General features: G+C 40.2%; 1 protein-coding gene across 5 annotated transcripts in view; it reads left to right on the top strand.

The window, feature by feature from the left end:
- Positions 1-9858: 9858 nt before the first annotated feature.
- The window catches only part of grik5 (glutamate ionotropic receptor kainate type subunit 5), a 135114-nt gene continuing 121105 nt past the window's right edge, over positions 9859-23867 (top strand). For 4 of the 5 annotated variants that reach the window (XM_023330916.1, XM_014468664.2, XM_023330919.1 and 1 more), the window contains exons 1-3: positions 9860-10216; positions 10428-10581; positions 14559-16408. The gene's annotated coding sequence lies outside the window, so the exon portion shown is untranslated. Of the gene's footprint in view, positions 10217-10427; positions 10582-14558; positions 16409-23867 lie in introns of all 5 variants that reach the window. The other variant, XM_023330918.1, reaches the window with a different exon arrangement.

A 23867-nucleotide genomic window follows, 5' to 3' on the forward strand; every position in this document is an offset into this window, starting at 1 on the left:
CTACTGACAACATGTCTCTAAAGTTACAAGCAAAGGTTTTGTATTTATTTGCAGAAAATGAGAATTGGTCACAATTACGAAGAAGTTGCAGGGCTTTCAGACCTCAGATAAAGCAAAGAAAACAAGTTCATGTTCACTTAGAAATAACGACACTAATGTTTTAACTCAGGAAAAAATATTTACTGGAATAGCGAGGAGGTTTTCAATGAGGTTCAGTGCAGTGGGCTCTTAATTTTTTACTAGATCTGCAGGCAACACGTGTAGCATACAGTTCAAAGAAATACTCTCAGAAGTTTGATGTTTCTAAAACATAATAACAGAAACAGAACTGAAATCTGTGCAATGAACCTCTGTTTAACCTTTTTAATTAAATCATTGAGATATAGATGATGTTGGGATTTAGTGAGATGCAGCCGTGTGTGTCCTACCTCATTTGACTTGTCAGATGTTTTATGTATCAGAGCAATATAATTATAAAAGAGAAAGCAGCTCCATCGCTAACTAGAAAATCTAATGTCAGCACAGCCACGCATGGACCTTACATTTTGTATTTGATGATTCATGCTGCAAATATGACACACCATCTGCTAGAATTATGCTAATAATAAAAGCAAAGATGTCCTTGAATTCGGATTCAAGGACATTTAGGTTGCAGATTTTTGAATCAGGAAGCCCAGTGGTGTCATTTAATATATTAAAAATTGATTATTGGTAGCAGATCCACCTTAATGTACGATGATGTTACATTTCAGAAATTAAAAACTAAATTGCCATGGAGAACACCAGCAAACTAGCTAGATAGAGAAGCGTCCAGGCCATTTATTGGTACGTCACAAGGACATCACATTGTTTTGATTCTTCATATTGACAGGTTTAAGCCAACCTTTGGATGACTTTATGGGTATTCCTCGTAGATAAAGGCAGTTTTAATGTGCAGTAAATATCTATATTAGACATTATAAGTTATAATACATCCAGCACCTGAACAAAGGACTGAAAACAATAAGATGCAGCGTATACCTGACAGCTGAAATAACTCAGCAGAGCTTGCATGTGGCCATTAAAGGTCAAACAATTTACAGTGAATATCACATGTACTAATAATTCTGCAGGAGAAGGACAAGATCATAAATCACATTAAGTTCAACTCACTGCATGTGCAACTCTGCATTATGTGCTCCAGCATGAAAAATTATATAGAGTGGCTTTATGTTGGAAGACATGCATATTTTATTTACTTACATTTTAATATACACACCAAAATGGACATTTTGAAATGACATCCCAACTTCTGCCTGAGGTTTTGTTTTATATTTGCTACACAGAATTATGCATCCCCTGATATTTTCAGTGCCTGCTTTACTGTATTCATATTTCTTTCTTGTTTGCAGCTCAGGAGACATTTATGGTGATTATGTTAGTTTAGCTGTTAACACGATAAAACGGTAAAAACACTCATCCAGGCTCCCAGTAAACACTAAAAATGTGTTCGCTGCGTAAAGTCAAACATTATGTTAAAAGAAACTGTCAGCCATTACAGTAAAGGATGGCAGTTTATGTAATAATCTGAGTTTTTCTGGAGAAATTCACCTTCTCTTAAAAATTAAATGAAAAACATGATGTAGTCTTTTTCTCTGTAATTTAATGAGCATAAACTTGCTCAGCGGGCTGCGGCTGACTTCTGAGCTCTATTATCATATTGTACTTATTAATGCATGATTGACCTATTTAAGTAATAGTGTACATTTCTCATTCTCTATGCTTTTAAATTATATAATTATAGCTCTCACATGCTTCATTTTTTCTTCGCTGTAATATTTTCTTCATTACTTCCCCCCGCTCCCCCCTGCGATGCAGCCTCTGTCTCTCTTTGCTGAGGTTGCTGTACCTGCTATGACTTTGACAAAGTAGTCTCCAAGCGTGCAGTTTTCTATTTTTTATATAAATGTGTGAGTGTGTGTGTGTGTGTGTGTGTGTGTGTGTGTGTGTGTAGGGGTGGGTGCACAAGTGTGCAGCAGCTTCACTTTGCAGAAGCTTCTCTTAAGTTTTGAAGTTGCAGTTGTTGACCACATGCATGAACTCACTGCTGCAGCTGCTGCAGCTGCTGCAGCTGCTCTGCCCTGTCCTCCATTATCCCTCACTTTTCTCATGCGTTTCTTCCTCGCTCACCTTGTTTTTGCCTGCGTGACGCCCACACCTCTCGCCGTCCCTCCCTCACGGTTGCGCCTCCCTCCTCCCTTCATTGATAGTGGGGAATATGTGCCTGGAATACAGAGGCGCTCATCATTATTCCACCAGCAGAGCGCAGAACTCAGGCAGAATGTCAATCCCCCCCTCCCAGTCCCTCGATCTACTTCTTCCCTCCTTTGCCTTGCTTACCAGGCAATAGTTAACATCGGAACCACATTTGTGTTCTGCAGAAGTGAATTAAGGAAATACAAACATGCATTAGCGATTGCAGACTCTGGGCTTTTAACACCTGCTCCGCAGTGTGTGTGTAATGGTTGAGTTAGGATCACATTTATGCCGTGGATGGGTTTTCAAGTGTGTGCGCGTCTGTGTGTATATTACTTAGTTGTTATGTAAAAGTGCTGCACATCAATTTGTCAAGAGCAAAGTGGTGTAGGATGGAGACGAGAGAGAGAGAGACAGCTGTTGAATGCATATTTAGAGACTGGTGAACAGAGTGACAGCAAAGTCTCAGTGCAAACACTGACGCCTGAATAACCATTAATATGGAAGTGAATGATTTTATTGCATTAATGCACGTTATGTCGTTTAACACTAAGTGGTTTCTCATTCAAATGTTTAGCGAATGGAGGCAGACAATCTCTCTTTTTAAAGTTATTGACTTAAAAGTGCAACAGTGTATTTCAAAAGTATTCACATCCCTTGAATGTTTTCACATACAACCAAAAGTCTCCATGTGCAATACGGACATTTTGTTTTATAAATCAATATAATGTGCATCTTTGCAATCATCCCCCTCTACTCTGACACCCTTTGATAAAATCCAACACAGTATAAGTTCAGCTGTTCTGTTAACATCAGCGAACAAACAGCATCATGAATATAAATCAAAGCCGTTCCTTCTAGAAAATTTGTTATGTTGATTTGGCTTGAAAAATGATTTTGACACTTCTGACAGTAGTACTACCATCCAAAAAAGGAGGTATTCTAGTCTCAAATACGTGTAAAATCAAATGTATGGGATTTAAAAAAATAACACCACTCATCTTCCTCAACATGGTGGTGGCAGGATCATGCTGTGGTGTGCTTTCCTTCAGGAGAGGCAAGGAAGCTGGTCAGAGTTGATGGGAAGACCGACGAAGCTAAAAACGTGTTAAAAAACTTGGAAACTGAGGGAAAATAATCCCAAACTTTCATCCAGAGCAACAATGTTATGGTTTACATTAAAAATATTTGTGTGTTATAACGGCCCAGATTAAAATGCACACCACATTTGTTAGATTTTTTTATGTGTAATAGACTTTTGAATAATCCATTACATAAAATACAACCAGAAACACACAGAAGTTAGTGGTTAAAACGACATAAATACTTTTGCAAAGCAGCATTTAAAAGCAAAGTGGAGGAAATTAGATTAAGGCGGAATGAGACCTCGAACAAACACACACTGGCACTGCAGGCCGTGTGTCAGTGTGTGTGATGGAATGGGAGAGACAGCACATGGAGACTCCTCCCGACTTCCTGAAAACTGCAGCTGAGGGTCACAGCCAGGGGTGAGGCTGTGTCCGCCGCTCCGCCACATAAACACTCCTCATGCACAGTCTGGAAAAAAAAATAAAAATAGTTCAAAAAAATCTACAATTTTTTTAACTTTGCATCCAAATGCCCGTACAGACGCATCACACACAGCCTGCGCGACCCGAGGGAAACTCTTGCGTGACATGGCTGCAGTCTAATAGGATCAAGCATGAGTGAGTAATAGGTGATCCAGCACTGTCCGCCCACTGGACACAGACATCTTGAGATGCGCATTATTTCATGAGATGCAAAGTGAATAGGTGAAAACATGATGATGATGATGAATGGTGTGGGGGTGGAGGCTGTTTGAAAGCAAAACAGAGGAGACAGCGCCGCATTGTCACATGCTATTTTTGCTCCCTGGTTTGATTAGGCGACAGCTTCGCCGGACAAACCAGAGCTGATCTTTCCAAAGGCTTCCCGTCTCAGCCACGGATCGGACCCCCAGTCACACACCGCACCGCTCTGCGCCCAAATCATGAATGAGAGTTCATCGTTAATAGATCCCGCTGCTTATTCTGACAATCTGAATGGACTCTAGAACTGATTATCTCTTCAAAGCATAACTCACAAATGCAGTTGTAAGCCCGCAGAGTGTTGACACTAGCAATTAAAAAGCCAAGTCATGCGCAGTGACAAAAATCAATGATTCAACACTCTGTGGTGAGTTTAATAGCTTTAGAGGACACGGAGAGCTCATGGGGCCGTAAGGTTGAGGAACAGATCTATATCAAAAACACGAGGCGGACAGAGCCGAGAGGAGTAGAGGCGCCCCAGGCTGCAGTCCCAGAGCTGTGGGGGGGAAAGGGCGACACGGGACGTCGTATAGCACCAGCGATGAGCTCCAGAGGAATTTAATTGGGGTGGGCAGAGAAAACGAGCTTTTACTTTAATGTAAATGCATAAACAAACCTTTATGCCAAACAAAATAAACAATCAGCATGTCAACAATGACATGCATGAAATGTTGAGTAATTATGCTCAGATTTGCATAAACATTAGATTATAACTGTGGATGCCAGAATTTTACCGTGCAAATACGGAAAATTTCATATGAATACAGTAAAGTTCGTATACAGTATAGATGCAAAAAACTTTACTGCATTTCTAAGTATTTATAATAAAACTGTTCAGTTTCGCCTTTTGCTGGTTTGCTAATATGTTTCTAACACACACCTGTTCGCGCCCTACACACCAGCGGCATCTTAGGGCTCATGTTGCGTTTAAAAGCGGCTCGGAAAAACACGTAACGACATGTTAACAATGGATTAAACGGTTATAATGGCAGAAAAAAAGTGCCGGGGTTAGAAGGTACAGATACAGGAAGTGCAGGAACTCCCTACTGTATCAAGTCGAGATAGAAATAATAGACAGTTGGCCACTCTGAGGTAAAAATAAGCAAAAACAGCTTCCAGTCCAGAGGGAGCACGACTGACTCTTTAGGCGGGCAATGCTCCCCAATGCGCCCCAATGCTCCCCAATGCTCCCCAATGCCCCCAATGCTCCCCAATGCCCCCCAATGCTCCCCAATGCTCCCCAATGCCCCCCAATGCCCCCCATTTCCCCCAATGCCCCCCAATGCTCCGCAATGCCCCCCAATATCCCCCAATGCTCCCCAATGCCCCCCAATGCCCGGGCCTGGATGACCGTCTCTGCAGATTGGTTTCATGCTGTTGTGGGTTTTCTTCTTATGTGCCTGAACATTGTAAATAGTGTGTCAGCTCCATTCAACGGCGTCCTGCATAAAGTGTCAGGATGCTCTGCTGAGAGGAGTAATGATGCTATGGATGTGTATTACACACAGGCGTCTGCACATGGCACTGCAGGAGTCCGAGAGGCACAGTTCGCAATTCCCTGCAAACCGAGCTGCTATGTTTTCGTAATTACAATTATTTGAGCTGACACTCTCAGTTTTCATTAAAGTTGTGTCCATTATTTCAGAATGTAAACACTGTTTCACTCCATCTTCTGTGCATTAGGATGATGGCGAGGAAATAACTGAACACTTCTCGTTGCATATCTTTGTTCTCGTTTTATTTATTTAAAGTAAACAGTCTGGTAATGTGTCCACAATACTTTACTGCGCTTCATTTATGATAGTCGGGCTTTTGCAGAATTTATTAGCTTTAATTTAAACCAATCAAGAATCCAATCTTTAATTTAAGTGGTGATATAAATATTGGCACCTCTGCTGTTAATAATTTTTACAGCCATCCTTTAGTGGTAGCATAGCACTTAGTCCTCTCCTTTAGCATTTCACAAGATTTGAGGGAGAAATCTAGTATCCATCATCTCTTTAGGTAAATCAACAAGCTGCTCATGTCCAATATGCGGTCCAGGGGCCATTTGCAGCCCTCTGAGAGATTTTGGGCGGCCCCCCTGACCTCAATTCTAAAATTCAGTTTATTGACGCAGATTTACACTTCTTCATCTTCCAGGCCAACATTTTTTTTGCTGAAAAATATCACTTGCAAAAAATAGGTTCTCATTTACTAATGAAGTTTACGCATTCATCTTAAATTTGCAGTAACTAAAACAACAATTATTTACAACAATTTGACCTTTACTCAAAGTCAAACCAACCCCAAGAAATTAGAAAGTGTGGGCCTGTCTTATGCTAATCCAATATTGCAATACCTTAATGTTTTGTAGCTATGATTTACTGATCCATTGTCTATAAAAATCCAATATTTTTTTAATTTTTAATTACTATTTAGCAGATAAAATAAAAAAAAAACTCAAAACGTTTGTTTTTATAAAAATATCTTGCATTTTTGTGGCCCATGTGCTAACTTCAACTTAATAATTTTGGCTCTCATGGCAAAAAGTTTGGACACCACAACTTAAACTGACGTCAGAAGTTAGAGTAAATAACAAGAGATGTAAAACCGTATCATAAATAGATACAGTCATTACATTGGATGTTAATGCTTTTTGTTGTGGGATGAGAAAAGTTTGGGAACATGTGTCCTAAATTATCTTCCATGCTCTCTTCCCTTCAGCTCAACCGACAGGATTTAGTTGTACAGCCAAGGAAAAAGATTGATTTTGCACCTTTAGAAAATAAATATATGTTGATTAGCCTTTTCTTTTGGCCCATGACTCCAATAAGTTACATAGGATAACTCTTAGACTTACTTAGACTTAGACTGACTTTATTGTCATTTTCAATGCACAGGGTGTATACAGAACGAAATTTCGTTGCATACGGCTCAGACAGTGTTTTGAGCTTCCAATGTTGTGAGGTTACTCCAGAATAAAATAAAATACAGTATAAAATATGAATATAAATCTAAATATAAAATATAAAGTGCAGGAATGACAGTAAAATATAAGTTATTTAGCTATGTACATGTGCAAGGTATAAAGTGGAGACCAGTTTTTTTGTGCAGTCCAGTTAAGAGTTCAGCAGTCTGATGGCAAGTGGGAAAAAGCTGTTTTGGAACCTGGTGGACCTGCACCGGATGCTGCGGAACCTCTTTCCAGAGGGCAGCAGGGAGAGCAGTCCATGGTGGGGGTGTGAGGGGTCACTGACGATGTTTCGGCCTCGGGACACGCAGCGCTGGGATGAAATGTCCTGAATGGAGGGAAGGAGGCCCCCGATGATCCTCTCTGCTTTAGTTTATTCATTTCTTATATTCATTCTCTGTTTCACACCAAATCCACCTGCAGAGTTTGATGCCAAAAATTCAGTCTCATCTGGCTAAAGCTTATGGTCCCAGTTAAAATCCCAACAGAATTTAGGAAACTCTACATGTTTACATTTGATATGGTAGGACAAAAACCACTGCTGACACCAAGATGCTGCTCTATGCAGCAGCTTTCAAGCTGGGAGTGTTTTGTGAAGCATCCCTTATGATCCTTCTATCAAGATAAATACGTCCAGCCTTGAGTTCAATGAAGAAAAATGCGTCTGTTTTATCATATTTATACCCGAGGCAAACACAAAGTCGTGGGATGCTAATTAGAGGTTCCTAGAAACTCTCATCTTAAATAAGTCAAGAATATTTTTTGGTACTAGGGGCCTTTATTTGACATTAAATTGACTGGAAAGAGGGCAGAAAAATAAAGGGGATGACATTAAGCAAATGACTTTAAGGAAGCAGTCTAACCCAGGACCACATCGTCTTCACAACCGAGTCACACAGAACCAAAGAACAGATCCAAATACTTCAGCTCATGTTTCAGTGGGATTTTAAAGACAGAAAAGCAAAAAATACATTACATTAGAAACTATACATGTTATAAGAACAGTGTGATCACTGGTAGTTTAAATACATTTTAGCATGGATGTGTGTGATATTTAAAACGTAATAGTAGTAATGATCATTATTACTGTTATCATATGTTTAATTAATAAATAATAATGGAAAATAAAGAGTGAATTAAGTAATTAAACGCTGACACAATGACTAACAGTGCCATGATCTATAACAACAAAAATAAAAATAATGTCAAATAGTTAATTTTAATTGTCAGTGAGTTTATCCAACTACAATAAATGATAAATTTATTTTTAAACCTTTTACACATCTGTGCGCCTGCCTACATGTTTGAGCTACCGTAAGATTTCTTTAAATGTGTTTAATGCAGCAAAACCTCAGATTTAGATTTAATAACATTTTCAAAGTAAGTTTGTTTATGATAGGAAATTAGACTTGCATCATAGACTATACAACAAAAGGAGAATCAATTCTGAAAAAATAATTATATTTACATTTTTAAAAAAATGGGATGTTGAAAACTATTTGTAACCTTTTCAATAATCAAAGGAAAAAATCTTTATTGCTGGTATAGAAATTCAACCTTCAACCAGCTTTCTGAACACTTCCACTGGTATTATAGCGAGGACTGCAACTAATGATTATTTTAATAATCAATTATTCTATAGATTATTCTGATGGTTAATTGATTAAACAGATAGAAAATAGGCACACTCTAGATTTTCCATTCAACTAGTCTTTATATACAGTCTTTGAAATACATTAAAAGATGGAAATAAACAAATAACTAAATTCCTTTATTAAATAATAAAATAAACATTTTGTTGCATAAAAAGCAATAACATTGATTTCCTTTAATGAATTTGAACTGATTTATTGTTTTTATCTCAAATAGAAAATGTATACATCTCCGGATGAAATAAACGACCACTGCATTGAACCTCATGGTTATTCCATCAAATATTGATTTCTGAACTCTTCCTGAGTTAAAGCATCAATATGAATATGAACTTGTTTTCTTTGCATTATTTGGGGTCTGAATGCCCTGCATCTTCTCCATTATTTGGACCAATTCTCATTTTCCACATATAAATACTAAATCTTTGCTTGGGATTTCAGAGACATGTTGTCATTAGTTTATAGAATAAAACTATATTTTATTTAAACATATACTTATAAAGAGTAAAATCATTTTATGAACATAATTTTATGTGGTCTCCAGAGCTGTAAATATATCTCTCTACATATATTGTGCAGATTTGGCTTAATTACTACTTTGAGTTCATTTTCTTTTTAGCAAGTGGCCTTATTTTGAGTCTGTATGTGCCAAGTAGCGATACATTGATTTCTAAATTGACGATTATTTCAATCATCGCTTATTAATCCGATTAATCATTTCAGCACTTTTTTTATGGGTGAGGTGAAGCTTTTGCAGTTGTAAGGTCTCTTTACCATCACCCTAAGTTTTTGCTCCATCAGATTTCAGTCGGTCTCTGTGCAGATGTGTGTGCGTGTCATCGGGTGTGAGGCGAGTCGTGTGGTGGTTTGATGGTGTTTGTCACCCCGACCATGGAGCCATGACAAACTTTGTCAGCCTAGTTTACCCTGCTGACGATGAAACACATCCTCATGAGTTTCTTCTGTCTCCCATACTCCCTCCTCTCTACGTAGATGTGTGAAAAATGCTCCAGATGACCAGTTTTTTTCTCTTATCTGATGAAGTGACAGAAAGAAGAACGGATGAGGAGTGGAGGAGAGCAGATATTCATCTTTGAGAAAAATATCTTGGAGGGAGAGAGAAAGAAGGGGTAAAGGAGTGGGTGCTGGGAAGGAGAAACAAGGGAGAGGAAAGAGTGGGAGAGTGTGTGTAAGAGAGAGAGAGAGAGAGAAGGTTGATTAGATTGGAGAGAGCCAAGGAGGTACGGCTGTACTATTGAGCAGAGGGAGTGCGTGACTGACTGAACGCCGAATCACAGCGAAGTCCACAGCCAGGCGGACGAACTGGACCTAAATCAACAAATGGAGACTGAAAAACTGGATGGATACTGCGTATAAAGGAGGAAGTGTTTGCCTTAATGTGTGTGTATCTCTGCATCAGAGCTGCGAGGAACCCACGGGGAGGCGAGGGAAAATAGCGGACAACTCATTCGTCTCCCTTGGAAGCAGAGCTGTGAGCCAGAACAGAGTCAACCGGGGGACTCGCTGGGATTTTGAATATAATCTCAGTAAGTACTGACACAGGTGGGGAACGGGAGTGTGTGAATGATTGTTTCAGGCTGCTTTTTTCATGAAGAAGCATTAACACAAAAATGGGGGGGAAGCACACCAGTGATTTTTCTATTGTGACATGCATTGTCAAACTGCATTTTCCCCCCCCCCCTCTGATTTGAACATGCAGCCCAGACTTGACTCTATGCGTTTGTGCCTCTTCCTCAGCGCCGGTGTGTGTGTGAGTCAGTGTGTGTAAGCTGATAATAGCAGCTCCATTGGTATTCAGCGGAGGGAGCTCCAGGATCTCGCTGCGCCTTTTCCCCGGGATGGGATCACAGAGCAGGGATTGTGCTTGCCTGAGGAGAGCCCGCTGAAATGGGTGAGTGTCCGCGCCTCTCATCCCCCCTCCCAGCCTCATCACTCCGTCCTCTTTCACCTCAAATGTGTCACAGCTCACCGGTTAACTCATCTTCCTCCCGTTTTAGTTTCAGAGCGTTTTTTCTACTTCTGAGGGGCTCCTCTGTTTTCCTTGCTTAACCCGCTCACCCCGCCGCTGCCCCACCTGTTTCCCTCCATCCCTTCGCATCCCCACACCTCTCAATCATTCCCGAAACAGAACTGTCCAGCTTGATGGATTTGGATAAAATTGGACTGGCTCACTTCATTTTTTTGCGCTTTGCCCCCCCACATCCCACCCCATGCCACTCCACACAGCATTCCCTCTCTCCCTCCATCCTCTCCTCCTCGGCTGTGTCACCCCTCCCCCCTTTCCTCGCCTCCATCCCTCTCTCCTTCTCTCCTCAAGCTCTTCTCCACATTCTGTTTGAATTCAGGCTCACCAGAGATGTTAGAATCTATCCTGACACAGGCAATCAGCAGTGATTGGTGTGTGCGGGCGTGTGTGTCAGTCACCTTTTTTGCCTTTATTTTGGTGTTTTGGGCCCAAAGAAACAAAAGGTTATGAAGTAGATCAGTGTAATTAATTGCTTCCTGCCTGACAGATGTGACACATGCAACGCTGAACCCCCTCCTCTTCCTCTTCCTCTTCTTCTTCTTCTCATGTCTTTGTACTTCACGCTGACATACCTTCTGCACACCAATTCACACCCATGTGCATCCCCTCACACCTGCAATGACATAGCATGCAAATGTTCCCAGTGGAGGGACACACAACAGCCGACGCTGAGCTCTGACCTAACTAAGTGTGCAGGAACACTCACACTCCCGTCCTAAACGATCCTGGGAGGATACGGTGTCAGAGGAGGGCCATATCTATCCGCAGAGTCGTATTGATTGGAGCTGATAAACTGAAAAGGCTCTGCTGCTTTATTGCAAATGAAGCGTTGCTTCATTGTGCTCTGCAGAAAGGAAGGAGTCATTCACCCGACTTAATGAGTTCGTAAAAAGAGGTAATGTAACTCCTGCATGGATCTGCTTTTTTCTGTATTTCCTCTGTGACTGAAGAGGAGACCGATCCCGAAACTGTGAGCAGAGGGAGTTTTTCTCAGGATTCAATAATTCATATTCAACAGGTGCTAACTGTTGCATAGTAACAGAGAGACAAGACAACCTGTTAGGGAAGATTTGACACCTTGCTGCTATTTTTAAATCATACTAATTGTCTTGTCTATTTAACCAAAGAGGGTGTGATTTTAAAAAAGTAAAGCAATAAGAGGGTGATGGCAAGAAATCCAAATTTCTTTAAGGTAAAACAAAATCAGGGTTTCATCTGCATGTGTCTAGATCACAGGTGTGCAACCTTTACAATCCAAAGAATAATTTTTACCCTCAGTACCGCCTCCTACTACTGGTTCAGAGTCGCACATGGTACCTGACCTTTTGAAAAAACTTATTATAATTTAAGTTTTGAAACAAAGAAAATCAGAAATTATTTTCAAAAAGAGAATGGATAAAATTTTATTTTGTGGGATGTTAGTATTTTTTTTAATTATGAAAAAAGAACATGCTTATAATTACAAGAAAATAGCTCTAAAAACATGTTGCTGGTACTTTTAATGTCAGACTGTTTTGGAATTGTAGTTAAAATATTAAACGAAAAAAGCTAAATACTTATTATTATCCATGTTTAAAAATATTACTTGTCCTTTTCTGTATTTTTTTAAAACCAAACTTATTAGGGGCCGTTGTGGAGGGTCCAAAGAGTAAATTGGAGGGACCGGAGCCGCAGGTTGGAGACCCCTGGTCTACATGGACGATTGCTGAGCAAACTGGGAGAAATGGGCAGTTTCCCAGGGTGGCATTAGAAGGGGGAACGGTTGTGTGTTTGTGTAATGAGGTGATGCATTAGAACCAAAATAAAGCAGAGAGCATTTTTGTGCTTCAGTAGCGCTCCACATGACTGTTTGGTTGAGTTTGACAGGTGATGGATGAGTTTTGTTAAACAAAATTTAAATGAAAGTTTTTTCTAATGATCAGATTTATCCCCTTACTTCTTAACTTGTGTTTTGAGCCATTCTTTACCCAATTAACTTCCATCTTTGAATTGTTCACCTATTATTAACATGAAATCATGTTTACTATCAACAGCAAAGGTTCAAATAGTCTCTTTGATTTGCTTTTGCAGATAATCAGATGAAAATCATACTAATTTTTTTTACTATCATACTAATTATCTTCATTCAAACAATAGCTTTAATCAACAATTATAATTTGAAATGAATTTATAATTACTCTTCCTTTCTGTGATTCAAAATGTTTTTAATAAAGCTATTGGTGATTCAATTATGCAGCCAGAGTTTGGAATGAGCTGATTTTTTCTTGATCTATTGAATAAACTTAAACCTAACGCATCAAAACTAAGAATTTCCACCATTTTTAGTTTATATATGCATTATCAATCAGTGTCTTTTATGCACTTCTTTTGACACTAATAAACATCAGATGAAGGGCATAGAGTTTAATGCGTGGAGTGTATGCATGTGATTTAATGCATAAATCACATATACTGTAAATAATCGTGTGATTTATTCATTTCAGTTCGATATAAAACTACCACATCCATCAAAGAACCTGCAGCACATTTTCTTAAAGACGTTTGTAAAAACAGTCAGGATCGGTCAAAATGGGAATCAGTCTGGAAGAAAAAGCTTGAATCTCTAAAAAAGATGGCAGAGAAAATGTTTCTTAAATGGAGTTTTCTCAAGCTTTATAGAGTAATACAGCGCCGCCCCTCACCCACCTGTTGCTGCAAACTTTGGTACATTAAATTTTGCCTCACATTGAAAATAAAAGTTTGGCATTTCAGAAATATCAATAGTTGTGGAGTGGAAACTGACTGAGAACTAAACAGCCTCTTCACAGCAACGTCCTGTTTTATGTCTTATGTTTTTTATGTTTTATCTTATTTTACCCACTGTAAACAGTTATACAAATAAATGTATTATTACTACTATTATTGAAACCTTCATAACACCATTAAAAGCAAGCTCTACCTTAAAAGATATTTCAACTAATTTACCATCAGCAAATTGTTATAGTTGTGTTACTTTATATAAAGAACAAATAAAGCAAATGAATGTATATCGTAGCTTTGCTTAAGTTTACATATAAAGTTCACATTAACTTTAAATAAGTGTCAAAGGTAGCACTGTTTTAATTGTAATAATCAATATGTTGCATTATTTTAGCAGCAGAAGGATTAGTTTCCGGTTTGCAGCTGGATCATGTTAAACATCTGTTTTGTATTTTTGTGTGAGAGCTGTGATACTTTGAAACCATAACAACTATGTTATTATAATCTAAACCCCAAGGTTAGATTATAATAACAATCCATTTTTTTCAGCACAATATTAAAGTTATATTATTTAAGTGAAGTATGTCGTTCAGACTTTGCGTTTTTTGATCTGCAGACATTCAACATTGATTTTTTAAAATAACAATTTGAATTTGGGATAAACCACAACGCTTCAAACAAATCTGCGTTTCACTAATGCTAAAACTTGGCGTTGCCATGCTTCACCTGACGCAAAGACTTGAGGAAGAAGAAGACAGCAGAACGAATTGAATGAAACCAGTAAAGGTGTAGTTATTAAATTGCACAGGGGGAATAGAAGAGATGTCATGTGGAGACTGTGTGAAGATGAGCTTGTTAGGGGAGCGAAAGGATCAAATCTTAACGTGAGTGCCGAGGACTAAGGAGCAAACAAGCAGCAGAGTCGGAGGAAGAGTGACAAGGACAGAATAGACAGCAGGACGACAGCTAGGGAGGAGTGTGACAGGCAGGAGAGTGACATGCGCGATAAGGCAGAGTGACACAAATGTCGCCAAGATAACCTTTCATGCACTCTCACTCCTCTTCTCTTGTACTTTTACCTCTCCTCTCCCTCTCCTTTCTAGGCCCCAAACCTGGGAGCGGTGGTCGCCGAATGGGCAGCGTGGAGACCAACATGTTCCCTTCAGCAGCTAGCTTTCCACACCTGACCATCTCCAGCATCTCCAGCCATCCGCTGCAGCCGGCGCTGAGCCTGCAGAGTTGAGGTTGGGGTTGCCTGGAGCCGTCTGCAGGAAGCAGAGATAAACAGGCCTCGGAGGAGTCGACGTGCCACCAGCCAGTCAGTGCATCAAGCAATTAAGCTGCTTGAACTTCGTCTGAAATGAAATATGATGCGGTGATGCTTGAGCAGCGGTACGGAGCTTTTGGACGTGTACGGATTTATTGGCTGGATATTTCGTTGAGATTACGACACTTTTGGGGCGCAACTCAGTGCCGGGTCACTTTTTCCACATAAGTTTGTGGGCAAAGGCGAGTAATTGAAAATCACCCCCCTTGGGAGGCTAGTTTTTATTTTGACTTTTTTTTTTCTTTTTCCAAAGGAGCAACTTCTGTACCTGAAATTTCCTGTCCCTTCTCTCACATTGCAGAGAAATACATTATGAAGCAGCACCATTCTTCTTCATCCTCCCTCAGTGACGGAGAGAGAAGAGGGACAGACTGTCCAGAATAGATAACGAATAAGGAGACAGCCACTGAGCAAGGGAGGAGGAGGGGGGGAAGTAGAAAACAGAAGGACAGGTGGAGAAAATAACATGAAAGGAGACAGACAGAAGAGAGAGAGCGAGAGAAAAAAACAGAATTAACTAGGATTGTCCAAAGTCCTTTTTTAGACCTCCTGTAATTCGTCTGGGGTGTGTTGGAGGGTAGTTAACGCCATGGGCAGGGGAGGGGTCAGGATTTCAGCCAGAGGGGGGGCTTGAGTTCACTGTCTGGTCTGAAGCTGCTGTCTCTGTGTGTTGGTGTTTGAACTAAACCATGGCCCGGTAAACAGACACCTGTAAGGACTGACAGAGAAGCTCTGAGACAGAGAGGGAGACAGCTACACAGCCAAAGTGTCAGGCAAAAAAAAAAAAGGCAGCAGACATCCAGAGCTGGCAGAGTCGACGTTCTGCATTTCATTGTTATTCCACTCAGTGTTTTCAGAGGAGGTAAGAAAAAGCAAAGAGGAGCATCCTCGTGTTTGTTGCTCCTTTAGGATCCATCTAAGTCAGTACTGTTGCACTGAAAAAAGCCCAATATACAGCAAAGGGAGGGTTGTTACTAAAAAGGAAATCCAGGTTGGAAAGAGAGAGAGGGTGGGAGGCAGACAGAAGCGGAGCGAGGGAGCAGGTGTCAGAAATCCTCCCCTTCATCTGCTTGTCATTTACTCCTTTATGCTCGCTCGTCGTTTGGCACAGGGATTGATTTTCTGACGCCGCCGTTACTCCTCCTATAAGCCCTCTGCAGTCCCTGGGTGCAAGCAAGACAGAGGAGAGCAGAAAAAGACCACAACAACAACAAAAAAGGGAAAGGATGGAGCCTTTCTCATTGACTGATTTTTCACTCCCTGCTTTTCCAGTTTGTCGAGGTGGCCTCTTGTTATTTCTTCTCTAAGTAAAGCGAAAGAAGAAAAACACCCACCAAATCAATCCCTCATTCTGTTTGTACTCAAGAACTGAATCTCCCCTCTCATCGACTGTTCCTCTACATGGATTACCTTTTCCTCTGAGTTTTAAGCACTGGCTTGCTCCAGATTTCCTCCACTCCTCCCCTCCAGTGACAAACTCCTCTAACTCCCCCCGCCAGCATCCGTGCCCCCTCACCCGCCGGCTGAGGTGCAGGAACTCTGTGCTCTCGAATCCTAGCGCCCTTGTTGAATCACCACTACAGCTATAGTATGGCACGGCCCCTCTGAAACTGTCTGAATCATTCTGTAAGTAAAGCTTCTTTCTATCTGTCTGTGAATGTATGTCTTCACATGCTCACTACAGGTCATTAGCATTCATTAAGCTCATATATTGTGAGGCGCAGGAGTGGTCTGTCTTACTGCAGCGTTTGGTTTTATGGTTCCTTCACAGCGGATTTGCTTTCCTGTGCTTCCTCTGCTTCGGGCAGAGAGTGTGTGTGTGCTCGCGCTCGTGCTCGCGTGTGTGTGAGAGTCTGCCAATATGAGTTTGATCTCAGATCCAAGCTTGCAAGAGAGTCAGTGTCAGAATAAGGTACATGGGGTGCTTTGCCTTGGTTATGTGAACCCCCAGGGTTAATTTGAGCTAATTAATGAGATTTTTTTGCGCATTTTTCACTTCTGATTTAATGTTCTAACACTGCTGAGGGTCGAATGGAAACTGGATGCATCAGCTACTGAGAATGACTCCTTGACTTCTTTATTGCCTGCATTTAACATCCAATGCCTTGCAGAGATGTTTATATTCATCGAACCTGTGCAGATTCTGCTATGTTGTAGCCACAATCTTCAATGCATTTTACTGAGGTTGGATGTGATGGGTAATTAGTAAACAGAGTCCACTTGGTGTGTAATTTAATCTCAGTTTAAATGCATCTTTTCTGAGAAAACCTCAGATGTTTGTCAGAGGACATTACTGTATTTGTTGGTGCTCTTGGCCAGGATTCCCTTGAAAAACAAGTTTTTAATCTCAATGGGTTTTTATTCTGGTAAAATAAAGGTTAAGTAAAAAACAGCATCAAGAAGAAGCAGTTGTGGAGAAGTTTAAAACAGGATATAACAATCTTTGCACATGAAAATACTATGCAAACCTAAAAAGACATGGATGTCCATGTAAACTGAGGGCGAGGATGGTATTAATAAAAAACAGACAAGAGTAGGAGTGGGAAATATGTGCTCAAAGTTTTATTATGATATTTTGTGTTACAATTGTGATACGGATAAATGAGGACTATTTATTGCGTCATTTTTAGGTTGCTGTATGAGGTTGCAGCAATCACAGCCCCACAAACACAAATACTGCTCATCAGAAACATTCCCATTTGTAACGCACTTCTTTAGGACAGAGAAAGTCTACTTTTAACTTCTATTTAAGGAAGTTAAAATAAGTTATTTGATCTGATATAATGTTTGTGTTCAGTGCATTTTTCTACAAATCACACATAAAAAAGTGTGATTTGTATCACTAAACTACACACAGTAAATACATTTAATCATACTTTCAAATTTATTGATATTTATTAATACTCTCATTGAACAAAAAATAGAGAAAATTGTAAAAATACTAATTCAGACAATACAGACAGTATATTGTGACACTAAAAATCAAAATTCTTATCAGGACAAGAAATTTAGCACCTGGTGGAGCTTCACATCTGATAAGCTTATCATAGGAACTGCTTCTCCTTGAAAAGCTCCTCAGGACTTTGTCAAAGGGTCATTAGAGGAATATTGTTGCTATGACTACCTGAAGGAGGAATATTGGATGGAGCAGGAGCTTCTTAAAGAGACAGAGGCCCAATTTCAATACTTTAAATTATGAAGTCAGATTTCTTCTCAGTCATATTTGTTATATAGAGCATTTTATAACAACTGAAGGTAACATAGTTACTTAATAATGCTATAAAATTACATTATCTACCTGTAAAATACACAACACTTTAAGTTGTCAAACTGATAGTGAAATATACACATAATATATACCACAGAAATATTAATTATATTGGATAATGATATCTGCCCAATATATTGGTGCATTCCTAGTTAGAAACTAACCCTAGAGACTGAACTTTTTTGCTCAGAAGAATTTCAGTCTCCTCATGTCCCAACACCAAGAAAAGCATCAGAGCTGAATGCAAATGCATACTAATCTGTGTTAGTCTACCACCTACAATACCAATAGAACACATTTAATGTTTTGGTTTTAATTTAACAAGATGTTTAGAAGTACATGGACGACAATGAATGAATAGTATTGCACAACGTCTCCATGTCATTTCCAATCCTCTCAATCCCCAAATGAGCTGCTTGAATGAAACTCAACACTTATCTACAGCCCCTGCAATATCCTGCATATTAGTAAGCTCATCTATCTCCATGGTCACCTCTTTATGCACTCGCACAATCACCAAGCCCTCAATCAGGATAGTACCTTCAAACAGACCAATGAACTGTGAATAACACCATTCTACAAACTCCCAGTGCTGAACATTTCAGAAAGGAAAGATTTAAAGGGGATGAAGATGGAAGGAAAATGAGGAGGGGGTAGTGAAAAACTATCCTGGATACAGAAAAACAAGAGGAGGAAGAGAGAGAGCGTGAGGGAGAAAGCAACAGAGAGACAGGCGCAGAGGAGGGCAGCGGGAAACAGCGAGGAAAATGGGAGAGCACGGGTACACAGAGGCCGCAAGGCAGGAAAAGACCTCTGCTCCATGGGAGCACTCTGATGGGCTTAGCAAAGCCCCGCTTTGTTCACGCTGTTGGTCAGCCTCTCAGAATTAAGCTTAACTAAATAATACGATTACTGCAGCTGCACACTGATAACACGCTGCTGCCGATCCCCTTTGTCACTGTCAGAAAGACCAGAGAAGAGAGGAGGAGTGGCATACGATGGCATCAAAGGCATGACAGATCCGACTACATTACACTGTCACAAGGGCCCGAGCTTCAGACGAGAGCTGGTTTCACTTTTTATCTGAAGAGTAGCCATGCAGACAAAGATACAGAGGAAAAAAAAAGGTTTTCTCCATAAATGTCATTATGTTCCATCACGCAACAACAACTCACTTATCTCTCCTTGTCTCTAATAATGCGCTTTCAGATCCAAACGCTGCACATTACCTGACTGTACATGTGAAAGCATAAAAAACAGCCAGACATCTGGCCCCTAAGCCCTGTTGTTTACTCTGCTTCCTCTGTGTGTGCATTTTGTTTTATGTTTCTCTGCTTGACAGCTTTGACACAAATTCATGCGAAGTTGACCTTGCAGTTTGAATCGTAATAAAAGCTCAAATCCCAAGCTATGTTGCACATTGATACATGTTCTCCCACCAGCAGATAAATAGTCTTCCACCCCAGGGGAGAGCAGGGGTAAAAAACAAGCGGGCAGCAGGTACCACCGTCCAGTTTGTCCCAGCAGAGGTGGAGAACGTGTCTCTGTAGCCCATGGCTCCCGGAGTAGAGAGCTAATATAAAGACTGGGCTTGGCTCAGCCCCCCTCCTACTAGGTATGAGGTATTTCCACTCTTCTCTCAGTAGGAGCAACCATTTGCCTGCAGAGCTAAAGATTAGCTTGGAGGAGCAATTGAAAAGACACATTTGCCACGTGATGGTGTGTCATGATGAGAAAAAATGTTGGAGAGCTGAGGCCACACAATGAAATCAGTAAGTTATGAAACACAGATTTTACTTTCTGTTCGTTTTTTCAGATGCTATACTCAGAACTTTTTAGATTTTCCACATTTGTATTAGTACTCATTCACCAGTTTTGTACATCTAGTGACCAAAATTTATGAGCTGTTGTTCCTTGGATTAACAGTATTTTTTTTAAATTTGGACTATTCTGCCTCTCTAACACATCAGTATGCTTTGATTTATCAATATACAATTTAATCCGTAATCTTTATATTCTTTTGGGGTTACGTTTTAAGGTCTGTTCACTTTTCAAGACGTTTTTATTTTCTATGACGTCACCGCATTTGCTAAACAAGGTAATTATTTCCGGCCAATCAGTTTGTGAATCCGCCATTTTTTTTTTTCCTCCGTGATTTTGTAGTCCAAGTTTTGTTTTGCCTTAGTTGCAAGTTGACAAATCAACATGTTCGGTTCTAGCGTGTATTAACCCACAGTGTTCCTTACATTGCCTCCCACTCCTCGAAGTGTCTGGTTAGATTAAATTTTTTGCACCCACATCAGTGGGGAAAGTCCGTTTTGGAGCATTTACGGACCTCCGCCAGTAACGTTTACGGACCACTCTCCTCTGATTGAGGGGTCAGTTCCTCCTCTCTACTAAATGAAGTACAGAGCAAAGCGGTAAGCGCCAAATAACACTAAAATAACAGCGAAATTTAATATATGCATAAATATTGTGTTAAAGGTAATGAATTATAATAACATCCGGGCCATTGGTTTGATATTAGCATTCTGCTTCTGTTAGCGCTATGTGCTAGCAGCTAGCCTTTAGCTGCCTCCTTGCCTGTTTTGAATCTATTTATTTGTTTTTACCGTTTTTGTCTTGGGGAACTCATGATCCAAATGCATTCAGTGACTTTCTTGACGGTCCTGTTATCTGATTCATTAATTATCTGCTTTGTTTACTTCATATTGTGGTAGCATTAATATTTAGGTATTTATTTGATATGGACACTATAGTTAAGCTACCAAATTGGTAACGTGACCTTTCTTGTTTTATCTGCAGTTTTAACTCCATGCTGTTATTTTTTTTAATTTATTTTGGAGCTGCTATGAAGTACAAAAACCTTAAACTGCTGCTGCACAAGTTACTCAACAGGTTGTTGCCAGCTGGCCACAAGTTACCTACTCAGCAAGTTGTTGCTAGGTAACCAAATAGTGAGTGAATTAGTAGTTAATAAGCCAGCAACTTATTAGATTATTGATTAGTTGACCTTGAGAGGTTAAGCTAAAGTCTTTCCTCTGTCTACATCTCCCAGAATGCTACACGGTTCTAGATGGCAGATCAGTAAAGTTATTGATCCGTCTATGGACATATTATCTGTTGATATTGATCATTTGTCTATTTTGATATAATTTGTTATTGATTTATTGCCCATTCCTACCACAACATGATGCTACCACCACCATGTTTCATGTTGTGAAAGATGTTTTCCGCACACTTTTTCAAAATGTGCGGTTTTGAAAAAGTTCACATTTGGCCTGTTTTGATGAGAGCTCCTTCTTCCGTTTGTTGGCTGAGTGTATGGTTTCCACGCATTCTTGTTTCCACTCTTATATAAAACAGATTTTTGGAGTGGATGGGAAATAGACCTGAGCTGTGGATCTTTGCAACTCCTCCAGAGTGACCACAGACCTCCTGTCTGCCTCTCTTAAAGGCTGGCTCTTTGTCCAGCCTTTAAATGGCAAATAGCCATTTATTGGTATCGTTGGAGTGTTTATCATGATTTTCCTATTTTTGGATGATGAATTGAACTGAAGTCTGTGAGATGTTAAGGCCTTCAGAGAATGTATGCTGAGATAAAACGGGACTCTGCTGAATAAATATGCAATTTCAGAAGGTTGCACTAGATTTTATTTATGGGGTTAAAGGTTAACACAATAACATTAAAAGATACATTTCTAAAGGTTTTTTTTAGGTGTATTTGCCTCAATGACATCCATTCAATGAGGATTCATGTTGAATTCCAGGAATGCAATATGTAAGTGGAACAAATAAGCAGCAGTGTGCTTAAATCAAATGGTGTTTTATTTTTAAAGTCTTAAACGAGTAGAAATATACAGCGCTGAAAGATTATTTCAGTTTTTCCTCTCGACTTGCTCTAAACTGTGCCATAAATTCACATGGTTCATGAAATAACAATTTACCCTGAATTTTAGAGCCTCTCATCACCCTGGTTTGTTCTGCTCGGATCCTTTCAGATCACTGATCCAGTCATTTAACCAGGCCCTGAAAGCAGCTGCTACATCTAGCAAAACAGGATATGCTTCTGCTAAAAGCATTTCTAAAGCATTTTGCTGAAGTAAATAATTATTATGTTATCAACACTAAATCTATCATTTTGTCATCAACTTGGGAGTGTGACGAGCTTTTGCTGCTGCAGCCCATGACTCAGCCTCTGCTCCAACAATGAGCTAATTTGGGGATATGAGATCTGCTCAAACTCCTAACAGCACTTAAGTTTCCGCCGTTGATGGACCACCAGCACAAAGCAGTCTGCGCTAAACCTTTGCCTCACGTTGCGCAAATGAAAATGACTCTCGTTTGTTCAGTCCTGCTTGCTTCAGGCCGGCCGGCCTTGAGGGGAAAGAAGGAGTGCGTGTGTGACAAGGAGTGGACATTAGGACACACATGCCCTTTCCATAATGTGCTCCCGGCTGGGCTGTTTGGCTGGCCATAAAGTGAATGCTGCTAATGGCCTCTCCGTTAATGGAGTCATTAAGACTGGATTGCAAGGAGATAAAGGCGATGTGTGTAATGTGTGTGATCTGAGGTAGATGCGTGATCATTTGTATATCTGTACATTTACTGTAACCATCTAGTGAATTTGTATTTATTCAGCGTTTTGTTACATATTTGCTAGACAGCAACAAAACACACGGTGGTGGTGTTGAGCATTAGCATTAGTGGAAAAGGTCAGTTTCTGTTGGTGTGAATGTAACGTGGTCTGAGGCTCAGCTAATCAGTCTTAACCTGGCTCGCTCTAGTCAGGCTGCCGGCTGAGGCTCGCGTCGCGGCAGCAGTGAGATTGCTGCGGCCTTGTGTGGCTGCTGGAGTGACAAACTGATAAGCTTGATCTCAGGTCAGTTCAGGACTCATTCCCAAGAGAATGTAGCGGAGATGGAGAAAGGCATTCTGGGAAGCCTTGCGTGTTGTTTTCATGGTGGCATGACTGCTCATTACATCCATGTCAGCCTTTTGAATCTTACCACAGGGTTAGCTTATGTCACCATGCCCATCGTGTCTCGAGCTCCAGTTGGTCCGGCCAGCCTCGTTCCTTTCTTCTGTTCCACAAGAAGCTGCATGAGAAAGTTAGCTCGCAGGCAGAAATAGCCTTAAATCACTTTTTCTAATTAAGCAGGGATGACACAGTGACTCAGGAGGATGGCAGGCTAAATCTGTCACTTATTTTTAAGTGTTTTTTGCTTTGGAAACTTAGGAGAAATGTGGTCTGAGTACATATGCACACCAACATTTTTATTTGCATGTATTTCTACATCTTTGCATTTTGGGCCTACTTTGTGCTGAGATAGTGCAATGAATTTCAACAAAATACTCTGAAGTTTGTGGTTCTGACATGAAGAAATTTGAAAAAGTCTAAAGTTTCAAATTTAGGGGCTGGACTATGTGGCCAAAAACCGCATTACGATATAAGGGTTTCATATCAGTTGATATTGATAATTATTGATTAGTTTTTTGTTTTCAGTTTCTGAAATACTGCCAAACTGGTGACTTGGCCTTTTATCTAGTTTCCTCTCGAGCTGTTGTGCCAATTATCTCCTTTCACTCACGTCGCTTTTTTTTATTTTTTAGTTGTTGTTGGGTTACCACAAGTTACTCAACAGGTTGTCCCTAGGTTACCACAAGTTACTCAACAGGTTGTTGCTAAGTAACCAAAGAGTGAGTGACTTATTTGATGCCACCAATCTTACTTATCTGGCTGTGAGAGGTTGAGCGGCTAAAGCCTTCCCTCTGTCTGCATCCCCCAGAATGCTGTGCGGTTCTGGATCAGAGTTT

Source organism: Xiphophorus maculatus, chromosome 3, assembly GCF_002775205.1.
Source record: "Xiphophorus maculatus strain JP 163 A chromosome 3, X_maculatus-5.0-male, whole genome shotgun sequence".
NCBI lineage: Eukaryota > Metazoa > Chordata > Actinopteri > Cyprinodontiformes > Poeciliidae > Xiphophorus > Xiphophorus maculatus.